Consider the following 12,912-nt stretch of genomic DNA (forward strand, 5'->3'; position numbering starts at 1 on the left):
TGGGAGCAGACATTTGGAGCCAGAAGCTACAGTGGGACATCAGTACCTCTTTGCTTCTCCCCAAGAAAGCTCAGAAATATTTTGGAGCAGTGGTGATACTGCTAGCCTTCCCACCACCATTTTATTTGGCAGTTAAAATAAAGGAGGTGTGCTCGTTGTAAGATTCCTTTTGTGTGAAGTTCTAGATTTTTTTTTTTTTTTTTTTTTTTTTTTTTTTTTTTTTTTTTTGAGGCAGGTTTCTAGCTCTGTCACCCAGGCTGGAGTGCAGTGGTGTGATCATGGCTCACTGCGATCTCTGCCTCCCGGGCTCAAGGGATCCTCCCACCTCAGCCTCTCATGTAGTTGGGACCACAGGTAAGTGCTATGACACCTGGCTAATTTTTGTATTCTTTTTGTGGAGATGGGGTTTTGCCATGTTGCCCAGGCTGGTCTTGAACCTCTGGGCTCAAGGGATCTACCCACCTCAGCCTCCCAAAGTGCTGGGATTACAGGTGTGCTGGGATTCACGTCCGGCCTAGAATTTTTTGATACGGGAAAGTGGTTCCCTTTAGGGAGGGTTGGGGTATTGACTGGAAGGAGCATGAGGAAACTTTCTGATGACGGTGAAACGTTCCAGATCTTGGTCAGCGTGCTGATCGCACATTCGTCGACACTCATCTAACTGTATCCTCAAAATCTGTGCCTTTTACTGCATGCAGGCTATATGCCAATTTCTTAAAAGTTAAGATAGAGGAGAAGAATGGGGATCCGAAAGCCTGGGGAATCTGTGACACACACACACACACACACACACACTCTCTCACTCACTCTTGCGGGCACACATATACTTTGGCTTCCTCAAATCTCGGCATGATTCCCTACTTTTTTTCCTTCCTTGGGGAAGTTCCAAAATAATGCAGAGTTCTTCTTCATCTTTGTACCATAATTAATCTCCTTCCACATGCAAAAAGTAAATAGATGAGAAGTAAAACCAGGATGCCCAGGCAGGCTGGTGGCCTGTGTCTAAGCTGGCCCTGGCCCTGGCCCTGGAGTAGGGCCATTCATTAAGCCCTGGCTGCAGAGCTTCTGAGAGAAGGCACTCCCAATGTCCACACAGCCCTGCTGCTTGCCTTGGTGCCTGCAGCCTTCCTTCCAGCCTCCAGTGGGTCTGGAGTTGAGGGGTCATTTCTGTGGCTCATGTGATTCCGCCACTTCGGCCGTCTCACTGGGCCAGAAAACAGAGAACTCAAGCTGGGCAGGGAGCCGCTCTGAAGGCACTCCCACTGGGCAGGTTTGGGAGAATTGGAGATAAAAATGATTTAAAATAAGAATTAGAGATAATAAATGATTTTAAAATGATTAAAATAAGAATAGATTCTAACACACAGAAAAAAGAAATCTAGAATTCAAAAAACAGGGAGGCCGGGCATGGTGGCTCATGACCATGATCCAGGAGCACCTCCCAAATCTTCAAGTGATCCAGGAGGATCACTTGAGGCCAGGAATTTGACACCACCTTGGGCAGCATAGTGAGATCCCTGACTCTACAAAATATTAACAAATTAGCCGGGCATGGTGGTGCATGTCTGTAGTCCCAACTACTTGGGAGGCCGAGGTGGGAAGATCGCTTGAGCCCAGGAGGCAGAGGCTGCAATGAACGTGATGGTGCCACTGCACTCCAGGTTGGGTGACAGACCACAATCCTGTCTCCAAACAAACAAACAAACAAACAACCCAGAGGGGACAGAAGGGTTCCGGGTAAGGGCAGGGATAGACACAGGGAATGGTCTCTCACAGCCACATGATCATAATGGATTCAGGCAAGACTTGTCAGTGGCTGGCCGGGCGCGGTGGCTCACGCCTGTAATCCCAGCACTTTGGGAGGCCGAGGCAGGAGGATCATGAGGTCAGGAGATTGAGACCATCCTGACTAACACGGTGAAACCCCGTCTCTACTAAAAATACAAAAAATCAGCCGGGCATGGTGGCGGGCGCCTGTAGTCCCAGCTACTCGGGAGGCTGAGGCAGAATGACGTGAACCCGGGAGGCGGAGCTTGCAGTTAGCCGAGATCGCGCCACTGTACTCCAGCCTGGGCGACAGAGCAAGACTCCGTCTCAAAAAAAAAAAAAAAAAGAATTGTCAGGGGCTGTTTAACACCACTGGGCAAAAGACCACTGGGAATGAGATATCCACACAGCCTCCAAGAATCACCCACATGTTACTTTTTAATTATAAAGGGAAAAAGTTATCTTTATAAATGGAGAAATCTGACAGGCACCACCTTAATTAAAGGATGAGACTTAACACCACAAATATCAGGTGAAGTCAATATCACGTGCCCTTTCTGTGATGCCCTGAGAAGGACAGGCGTCATCACAAGGTGATCCTGCAAAAACGCTCACCAGAGTCTCCAGGCAAGTCCTCACTGAGGAGCATTTTTCAGAACAACTGGCCTGAGCTCTTCATGAAAGACAAAAACTAAACAAAACAAAACAAAACAAAAAAAACCTGGGGGATTGTTCCACGTTGAAGGAGGCTGAAACATGATGGTGACTGAATTCAGCATGGGGGCTCTGGTTGGATGCTGGATCACAAAAGTTATAAAAGTTATTCCTGGGACAATAGGGGAAATTTGAATGTGGATTGAAAATTAAATGATAGCGAATTCCTAGAATGGCGTTGTGGTTGTATAGGAGAATGAACTTGTTTTTGGAGATTTATGGTTAAGAATTTAGGGGTGGAGTGTTGTGTAACTTTTTAAAAAATATATATATATATATATTTATTTATTCTATTTATTCTTTGGAGATGGAGTTTTGCTCTTGTTGCCCAGGCTGGAATGCAGTGGTGTGATCTCAGCTTACTGCAACCTCTGCCTCCTGGGTTCAAGTGAGTCAGCCTCCTGAGTAGCTGGGATTACAGGCGTCCACCACAACGCCTGGCTAATTTTTGTATTTTTAGTACAGATGCTGTTTCACCATGTTGGCCAGGCTGGTCTCGAACTCCTGACCTCAGGTGATTCGCCCACCTCGGCCTCCCAAAGTGCTGGGATTACAGGTGTGAGCCACCACGCCCGGCTGTGTTGTGTAACGTTCTTTTTTTCTATTTTTGCATTTTTTTTTTTTTTTGAGACAGAGTTTCACTCTTATTGCTCAGGCCGGAGTGCAATGGCACGATCTTGGCTCACCACAACCTCTGCCTCCCAGGTTCAAGCGATTCTTCTGCCTCAGCCTCCCAAGTAGCTGGGATTACAGGCATGTGCCACTACGCCCGGCTAATTTTGTATTTTTTTTTTTTTTAGTAGATTTGGGGTTTCTCTATGTTGGTCAGGCTGGTCTCGAACTCCCAACCTCAGTAGATCCACCCACCTTGGCCTCCCAAAGTGCTAGGATGACCGGCCTCCCAAAGTCCTGGGATGACAGGTGTGAGCCACCACGCCCGGCCTGTGTTGTGTAACTTTCAAATGGTTCAGAGCAAGAGAGAGAAGAGAAAATGGTAAATCCGGGATAAAGGGTCTCTGTGTGTTTATTGAACCATCCTTGTAGCCTTCTGAAGCTCTGAAAAACTTCACAATAATAATTTGGAGGAGAAACGTAATAAATATGTAGAGAACTTGAAAATTTGAAAAAAAAAAAAAAAATTCCCTGCCGAAATCCCACCAGCAAGGAATTACCACTATTAATAATAGGATTTTTTGATATAAAGCATGTATACCCCCCACACATAAAACCATACACATTATGTCCATTTTCTCATTCTTTCTTCTGTCCTTAAACATGCATTGAAGACAATTTTTAATGGCCTCATAGATTTCATATAAACTATTCTCCCATTGTTTGACATTAAAGTGGTTTCTAGATTTTCATTATAATATTGCTATATATTATAATATTTAATCCATTTCAGTATCCAATATATACTTCCTTATTCAATATATAATCCACTATAAATAATGCTACAATTAACCTTTTTTTTTTTTTTTTTGAGATGGGGTTGTGCTTTGTCGCCTAGGTTGCAGTGCAGTGACACAATCACAGCTCACTGCAGCCTTGAGCTCTTAGACTCAAGCGATCCTCCCACCTCAACCTCTTGAGCAGCTGGGACTGCAGGTGCGTGCCACCTTGCCTGGACAATTTTTCTATTTTTTGTAGAGATGACGCCTCACCATGTTGCCCAGGCTGATCTCAAACTCCAGGCCTCAAGTGATCCTCCTGCCTCGGCTTCCCAAACTGCTGGGATTACAAGCGTGAGCCACCACACCTGACTTTTCCAATGAACATCTTTATACACCAATCTTTGACTGAAGATAGATCCCTAGAAGGGGAAGGTTGGGGTCAAATGTTCCGAAGTTTTTCAAGGATCGTGAACTATTCTGGCAAAGAGCTTTCCGGAAAGCTCCTATTATACCATTTTGCCTTCCCATTAGCAACCCTTGAAGGTGCTCATCTTGCCGGATCATCCCTAACACTGAATATTATCGTCACAGAAAAGGTCTTTGCCAGACCCGATGGTCCCATGGACACACTTCTGTCTTCCTCTTGCTGGCTGGAGCCTGTGGTGCTGCACTCAGGTGCTCTCCCTGCATCTCCAGGCACTCTGATCTTGGCAGCTGTGATGTTACTATCCTCCAGTTCCCCTTCACTCCACTCTTCGCCCACCTGGTCTTTACTCACCTGGCACATATGACCATCTCTAGCTCTCCTCTCTCCCTTGCCCAACTCTCCCGTGATGTCTTCACATTTGGGACTTCCACCGCCTTCTCGCTGCTGTTGGAGAACTCCTGCAACTCTCTCCCCACCCCAGACCCTTCTCTCCAGCTCCAGGGACCCACGGAGACCTCCAGTACAACGTGTCCCCAAGGCTCCCACGTGCACCTTCCTGCCACCAAAGTCAGATAACCCGGAGAACAATGTCGACTCCTCCTTTTACCTCTCTTTACATCCAAACTTCAACCACGTGCTGTCTATCTGGCCTCTGTCACATCTCCAGTGACTGTTCCCTCTCGCTGTTGTCACTGTCACTGCCCTAGTTCAGGCCACCTTCCTCTCCTCCTTGGTCCGTGGTCGGAGCACCCCACCGCCCCTGCTCTCCCACTTTCATTCTCTCCCTGTCCATTCCGTCCTCCCACTGGCTGCTGGAGTGGTTTTCACCCACAGTGATGTGTCAGCCTCTGTTCCCTGCCTCCTACTCTGGGATGCCCAGTTTCCAGCTGCCCACACCCTCTTACTCCTCTCATCTTCTGTTCTCCAACAAGCCCAGCTATTTCCCGCCTCCATGGGTCTGCTCACACCGTCCCCTCCTTCTGGAATTGCCCACTCTCTCCTCGCTGCAACCCCAGCTAGCCAACCCCTGCTCCTCTTCTGCGTCCTGTTTACAGTCTCCTGTTTTCCTCAAAGCATTTGCTGCTGCTGTTCCTCCCCTGGGGGAGTTGACTTTTTCTCTTCTTGGAGTCTCTGTAACCCACACAGTCTCTATCAGAACCTTCTGATCCTTTTACTTGCTTATTTACTTCTGTATCCATTTCTGTCGAGGGCAGAGTCTTTGCTTTCTGGTGCCTAGCATGGTGCCAGACACAGGATTGGAGTTTACGTAAGGAACGTCTGAAGGAGTGAATGAATGAGTGAATGAATGGAGAGCATTTACCTAGGGTGAGGCAGGTCTGAAGCGTGGAGAAGATAATGGGACTGGATGTGTCTGGATCAGGGGGACACATTCAGAGACGGATCCTGCAAGATTCAATGGCGAAAGCACCCGTGATTCTTTCAGAATACCTTGTCCCTGGGTGATGAGTTCTGTTCAAACTCCCATGTCAAGCAGGAAGCCCGTTTTCTCTAGATGTCATGTTGATTCTCTGCTCAAAAGCATTCCATGGAGGCTGGGTGTGATGGCTCATGCCTCTAATCCCAGCACTTCGGGAGGCCAAGGCGGGTGGATCACTTGAGGTCAGGAGTTTGAGGCCAGCCTGGCCAACATAGTGAAACCTTTTCTCTATAAAAATGCAAACATCAGCCAGATGTGGTGGTGCACACCTGTAATCCTAGCTTCTAGGGAGGCTGAGGCAGGAGAGTTGCTTGAACCCAGGAGATGGAAGGAGATGGAGGTTGCAGTGAGCAGAGATCGCACCACTGCACTTCAGCCTGGGTGACAGAGCAAGACTCCATCTCAAAAACAAAAACAAAAACAAAAACAAAACATGGGATAGGCCCAGGCTTCTCAGCCAGCCTACAAGGACTTTCTTCTTCTTCTTCTTCTTTTTTTTTTTTTTTTTTTTTTTTTGACAGAGTCTCACTCTGTCTCCCAGACTGGAGTGCAGTGGTGAAATCTCGGTTCACTGCAACCTCCACTTCCTGGGTTCAAGTGATTCTCATGCCTGAGCCTCCCAAGTGTCTGAGATTACTTTTGTGCACCACCAAGCCCAGCTAATTTGTTTGGTATTTTTTGTAGAGACAGGGTTTCAACATGTTGGCCAGGCTGGTCTTGAACTCCTGACCTCAGGTGATCTGCCTGCCTCAGCCTCCCAAAGTGCTGGGATTACAGGCATGAACCACCGCGTCTGGCCTCTACAAGGCCCTTCTTAACTGGGGCCTCGCCAGCTGGCCACATTGCCCCTGGCCCATAACTAGACTGATCTGCCTGCTATCCTGCCAGCCCAATGGCGCTACCATACCTCCGAGCCTTTATCCAAGCTGCTCTCTCTGTCTTGAATGCTTTTTTCCTTCTCTCCACTGCCATTCTCCAAGACTCTGTTTTAGCTTCACCTCCTCCAAGAAGTCTGCCCAGGCCCACCAGGTAATTGTGTTTCCCTGAATCTTCCTCACTATGGGGAAAGTAATTCCACTCTCTGCAGCCTGCCTTCCAGAGACCCAAGTCTCAGCCTTGACTGTCCTCCCTGCGAGGCCGTGGGTCGGTCCCTGGTCCTTCTGAGTCTCAGCTCCTTTTTCTGTTCCTTCCCCCTTAAAGGATCCTACCTGCTGTTCCCTCCCTCGGAAATTATTAAGAGAATCAGGCATGGTGAAAGGAGAGGCCAAGATTAAGAACATGAGCTTTGACCAGGACAGGCTTGGGTTCAAATTCCAGTTCTCTTGCTAACCAACTGCGTGACCTTGTGTTACACCTCCTGTCTCCAAGTGGAGTCACCTACCTGTAAGCTGGAAACCTCAGATGGTGTTTGGGTGAATGAATTGTGTTGTGGCATGGAAGGCGCTTACCATAGCACCTGGCGTAGAGAAAGGATCTGGCAAATAGATGTTAAACATGAGGATTAAACCAGGTAGGGAGAGTGTTTGGACGTTCGAACCCTCTGAGGAAGTGGGGAGTATTCTCATGATTTCACTGTGACTTGAACAGGCCCTGGACGGAGGAGAAGGGAAGAAGGGAGGCATGCCCTTCCTGCTCACCAGTGGCTGAGGTTGGCAGACTCAGGGCCCGCCCATCCCAGGCCCTGCTCATGGTGGTGGGGATTCTGAAGGTCTCAGGTGGGCCCAAGAATCTGCTCAGCGCCCCAGTAGAGTCTGGAGTGGATGGTGGGAATCCACACTTTGAGACGCTGCCCCGTGCTGTGCTTTACTCCTCCCACGGGAGCTGTGTTTCTGTGGCCCATGCAGCAAGGCTCAGCACCTGGGTGCTGTGCCAGGGGCCCTGGAGCCTGGAGCAGCTGCTGTAATTTATGCAAAGGAAGGCGCCCAGGTCTGCCCTGTCTATTTATAGCTTATTTATGAAGAAGGAAAAACAAGGGCCCGGTTGCCATAGCAACCAGGAGCATCATGGGCTGCTTTCCCTGCAAGAGGAAGATGGCCAAGTCTCCTTGAAGGGTGAATCCTTGGATGTGTTTATCCTGACAGAGGACACAGGTGGGCCTTCAAGGGCCTGTCCCATGCTGGGTTCCTGGGCAGCCTGCAGGGTGGGTGGGGAGCAGGGTGCCGCTTATTGGGCCCTTGGAAAATCCAGGATGATGCTGGGGCCACGCACAGCTGAGCTCTCGGTAGCATGAGATGCGCCCTTGTCTTCTGGTCTTGATGCTAACTCTTGCCCTCTGGGTGCCCACCTGCAGCCTCAGGCAGACTTGGAAGTTCTTTCCCTGGCTGTGCTCTGACTTGTGTCCCTTAGGGCACTTAGCACAGTGAACTGGAGGCCTAGACCCTAGATCAATGCCCCCAAGGCTGTCATCCAGCACAGAGCTGGCACCAAGCTTGGCACCAAGGAAGGGTTTAATAAATAATGAATACACGAAGTGTTGTGTAGTTTACAATGCGTGCTCTTATTCGATGCATGTAGGACAGGGTAAGCACTGCAATAGTCTCTCATTTTATAGATGAGGAAACTAAGCTTCAGGGAGGTGAAGACACCAGCCTAAGGTCTCGCAGCTGGCAAGTAGCTGAGCTGGCCTGAGTCCTGGAGGAGGAAGCCCCACCTGTGCGCTGGCAAAATATGAGGGAACTTGGGTTCCAGTTAGGCTCATGGTCAGGGGTGGGGGAAGTGGTGCTGTGTGTGGTCTGGGGCTGGGAGGGGTGTGGTTTGACTCTCGACTCTGCCACTTATCAGTGGTGTGACCTTGAGCTAGTGACTTCACCTCTCCAGGCCTTGGTTGCCTCATCTGTAAAGTGAGGCCATGATGCCCGGTCCCTGGGGACTGCCGGCTCCCTGACAACAGGCTTTGTGTCTGTCTCTTGATTGTGCTTTCCTACTGCCTGGAACATTCTAGGTGCCCAGGGTGATGATAAGATCTTGCACACAGAATGGCTGGGTCCGAGCCCAGGATGTTGAGTGCCCTCAGGGACTGTTGGTTGTTACAGTGTCATTTGGGAACCGAGGCACAGAGAGCCTGATGGCTCCCCTGAGGTCACCCAGCCAAATCCAGAGCAGAAGTGGTGGCTTCACTGGAGAGTTGGGATTGGTAGCACTGCCACAGATGAAGCGGGACTGTGTCCAGGCCCAGGGGAGGGCCCGCTGGGTTGGGCTACAGTCCCAGGGGGCAGCAGGCATGCTGGGCAGGGAGGCTGAGCGGGGGTCTCTCAGTGCTGGGGATCTAGGGCTGCCCTCCACATGCCTGGAGGTGCAGAGGCTGCCCCCATCCCCGCCTGACTGACTCCTGTACTCTACGCCCAGGCCGGCTGGAGGCTCTCGGTCGCCCTCTGCTGGGCTCTGGGTGCCTCTGCCGGGCCACCTCCAGAGGCTGTAAGAGGAAACCATGTCCCCTCCTCAGCTCAGTCTGGGCGTGAAAAAAAAAAAGATACCAAAGAAACCCAGGTAGGAAGAGAAAGACCCCTCAAACAAACCGAGGTCACAAATCATTTCTACAATGACTTCCCTAGCTCCCTGTGCTGTGCCAGGGGCCTTGGCCGGCTGGCTTTCTACCTCCCGGGTTCAAGCAGTCCTCCCACCTCAGCCTCCCAAATAGCTGAGATTACAGGCGTGCGCCACCATGCCCGGCTAATTTTTGTATTTTCAGTAGAGATGGGGTTTCACCATGCTGACCAGGCTAGTCTTGAACACCTGACCTCAAGTGATCTGCCCGCCTCGGCCTCCCAAAGTGCTGTGATTACAGGCGTGAGCCACCACGCCTGGCTGGGTCCTGGCTTCTCTAGCTCCCACTGAGACCCTACAACAGGACACAGGTGCCCGCCACCAGCCCCGGAGGCTGCAGGAGCCACCGCACAAGCCTCACCGCTGTTTCCTAAAAGCCATGTCCAGGGTTTTTGGTTTTGTTGTGTTTTTGGCACATCTCAAGCCTTTGCCCACGTGCCTGTCCCTCTTGCCTTGTCGCCTCGACGGGCTCCACACTGTCTGAGCCTCTAGGCTTCACTAGCCTGCGTGCCCCCTACTCTCATTCCCATACTTCCCCCGCCTGGCAGTTGGCACACAGCGCTGGGAGTCTTTCTTTGCTGAGACTTCCTCTCCTCCCCTTGACTGTGAGCTCAGGAGGTGTCTGAGTTTCCTAGCTCTGTTGTAACAAAGTACCACAATCTGGGTGGCTGAAACACCAGAAATTTATTGTCTCACCATTCTGGAGGGTGAAAGTACAAAGCAAGGTGTCTGCAAAATTGCTTCTTCTGAGATCTGTGAGGGAGACTGTTCCAGACCTGGTGCCTAGCTTCTGGTGGTTTGATGGCAACTTTTGGCATTCCTTGGTCCATAGAATCATCGCTCCAGTCTCTGTCTTCATGTTCATATGGGGTTCTCCCTGTGTGCATGTCTGTTTCCAAATTGCCAATTTTTTTTTTTTTTTTTGAGATGGAATCTTGCTCTGTTGCCCAGGCTGGAGTGCAATGGTGTGATTTTGGCTCACTTCAACCTCCGCCTCCCAGGTTTGAGTGATTCTCCTGCCTTAGCCTCCTGAGTAGCTGGGATTACAGGCACCCAACACAATGCCCAGCTAATTTTTGTATTTTTAGTAGATACAGGGTTTCACCATGTTGGCCAGGCTGGTTTTGAACTCCTGATCTCAAGTGATCCACCTGCCTCGGCCTCCCAGAGTGTTGGGATTACAGGTGTGAGCCACCACGTCTGGCCCAAATTTCCAACTTTTGTAAGGACGCCAGTCCTGTTGGATTAGGGCCTAGTGACCTCATTTTTTAACTTGATTACCTCTGTAATATCAAATCAAATTCAATCCATTTGGAATACCTCCAAGTAAGGTCAGCTACTGAGTTACTAGGGGCTAGAACTGCAGAATATGAATTTATTTTTCTCATTTCAACAGAAAACTCAGAAAGGTAATGAAAGGGAATCAACCTTTGACAAATGTTTATTAAATACGCAGTTGTGATAGACACTAGTTCTAGGTGCTTAGGATGGCATTCATTCATTCATTTGCACCTAGAACCATGTCTGACGCATAATAGGAGCTCAATAAATGTTTGTTTAGTGAGTAAATTAATTCATTCAATAGTCATTCAGGTTGTAAAAGGAGCCTTCAATTCCCTCAGTAAAATGAGTTGAATTACATAATTACCCCTTAGGTTTGTTGACAGGGTGAAATGAATGTATTATTAATAATAACTATAAGAAGCTTCTATATGCTAAGATAGATGGTCTTCATGTACAATGTTCAATACTCATAGCAGCCTTATTCAAATGAAATTCACTGGCCGGGCATGGTGGCTCATGCCTGTAATCACAGCACTTTGGGAGGCCGAGGTGGGTGGATCACTTAAGGTCAGGAGTTTGAGACCAGCCTGGCCAACATGGTGAAACCCTGTCTCTACTAAAAATACAAAAATTAGCTGGGCGTGGTGGCGTACGCCTGTAATCCCAGCTACTCAGGAGGCTGAGGCAGAAGAATCACTTGAACCCAGGAGGTGGGGGTTGCAGTGAGCTGAGATCACGCCACTGCACTCCGGTCTGGGTGATAAAGGGAGACTGAATCTCAAAAATAAATAAATAAATAAAATAAATAAAATAGAATTCACCTAACATAGAAATCACCATTTTAATCATTTTAAAGTGTGCAACTCAGTGGTTTTTAGTGTATTCATAATACATATATATATTTTTTTGAGACGGAGTCTCCCTCTGTCACCCAGGCTGGAGTGCAGTGGCTGGATCTCAGCTCACTGCAAGCTCCGCCTCCCGAGTTTATGCCATTCTCCTGCCTCAGCCTCCAGAGTAGCTGGGGCTACAGGCGCCCGCCACCTCGCCCGGCTAGTTTTTTGTATTTTTTAGTAGAGACGGGGTTTCACCGTGTTAGCCAGGATGGTCTCAGTCTCCTGACCTCGTGATCTGCCCACCTCAGCCTCCCAAAGTGCTGGGATTACAGGCGTGAGCCACCGCACCCGGTCAATGAGACCCCCTTTTGACGCAGGGCAGGTAAGCCCCAAAGTGGAGCTGAGCCCACAAGGGTTCTTGGCTTTGCCCAAGAAAGAATTCAAGGGCAAGTTGGAGGCAGAAGAAAACGGCTTTATTGAAGTGGCGGCGTTACAGCTCCATGACTGCTCCTGCAGAGCAAGGCTACCCTCTTAGGTAGAGTCAGGGCAGTTATGCATTGATATTTAGACGTACTTTTAATTACATGCAGATTAAGGGGTGGTTTATGCAGGCGTTTCTAGGGAAGGAGTAGTAACTTTTGGGTCATGGTGCCATTGCCATGGAAAGGGGCGGTAACTCACGAGTGTTGCCATGGCAACGGTAAACTGACTTGGCGCACTGGTGAGCTAGTTTTAGGGAAGCCAGCTTCTGCCCAGGCCCTGTTTTAGTTAGTTCTCAATTTGGGCAGGTATCTCAGCCCCATCTCTGAACGGAGTCCTGCCTTCTGCCTCACCTTTGTAGAAAGTTTTTGCCAATACATGTCTTCCACCCTCTCAGGTGCGTATCTAAGAGGATACTACTTTTTGGGGGGACTGCCAAATTGTTTTCCAGAGCAGCCGCACCATTTTGCATTCTCACCAGCCCTGTATGGGGGTTCCAATTTCTCCGAACTCTCACAACCTTTGCGCTTTTCTGTCTTTTTGTTTATGGCCATCCCAGTGGGTGCGAAGTGGGATCTCGCTGTGGTCATGCTTTGCATTCACCCGATGACTAACCATGTTGAGCCTCTTTTCACAGACTTACGGCCATTCCACAGCAGCCTTTTGAGCTAGGTGTAATCTCCATCTGATAGTGGAGGAAACAGATTCAGAGAGTTAAAGAGACTTGCTTAACGCAAGGGGGTGGTGGGGCTGTGCCTGGGACTTGGGTGTGTCTGTCTCCGAAGCACCGCAGAACCAAATTAAAGGTAGAAGCAGGTCCAGTCTGAAAGGCAGGAGATCTGGTCGCCGGTGCGTTCACTTTGGACAAGTCCTTTCCTCGTTCCGGGTGTCACTTTCTCCTCCGTGCCACTTGGGGCGATATACTTCAAACATCTCTGGCTTCTCTAGGAACCAGAATCTCTAAGATCAATCGTTCTAGTGCCGCGTTTGCCCCGCCCCTTCAGCCCCAGTTGCCAGCGACGCCGGAAG

General features: G+C 49.4%; 1 protein-coding gene across 1 annotated transcript in view; it reads left to right on the top strand.

Moving 5' to 3' along the window:
• The window catches only part of PSMB7 (proteasome 20S subunit beta 7), a 396,085-nt gene that overhangs the window by 320,473 nt on the left and 62,700 nt on the right, over positions 1-12,912 (top strand). The window lies entirely within an intron of this gene.

The sequence above is a fragment of the Macaca thibetana genome, chromosome 15 (genome assembly GCF_024542745.1).
Source record: "Macaca thibetana thibetana isolate TM-01 chromosome 15, ASM2454274v1, whole genome shotgun sequence".
Classification (NCBI taxonomy): Eukaryota; Metazoa; Chordata; class Mammalia; order Primates; family Cercopithecidae; genus Macaca; species Macaca thibetana.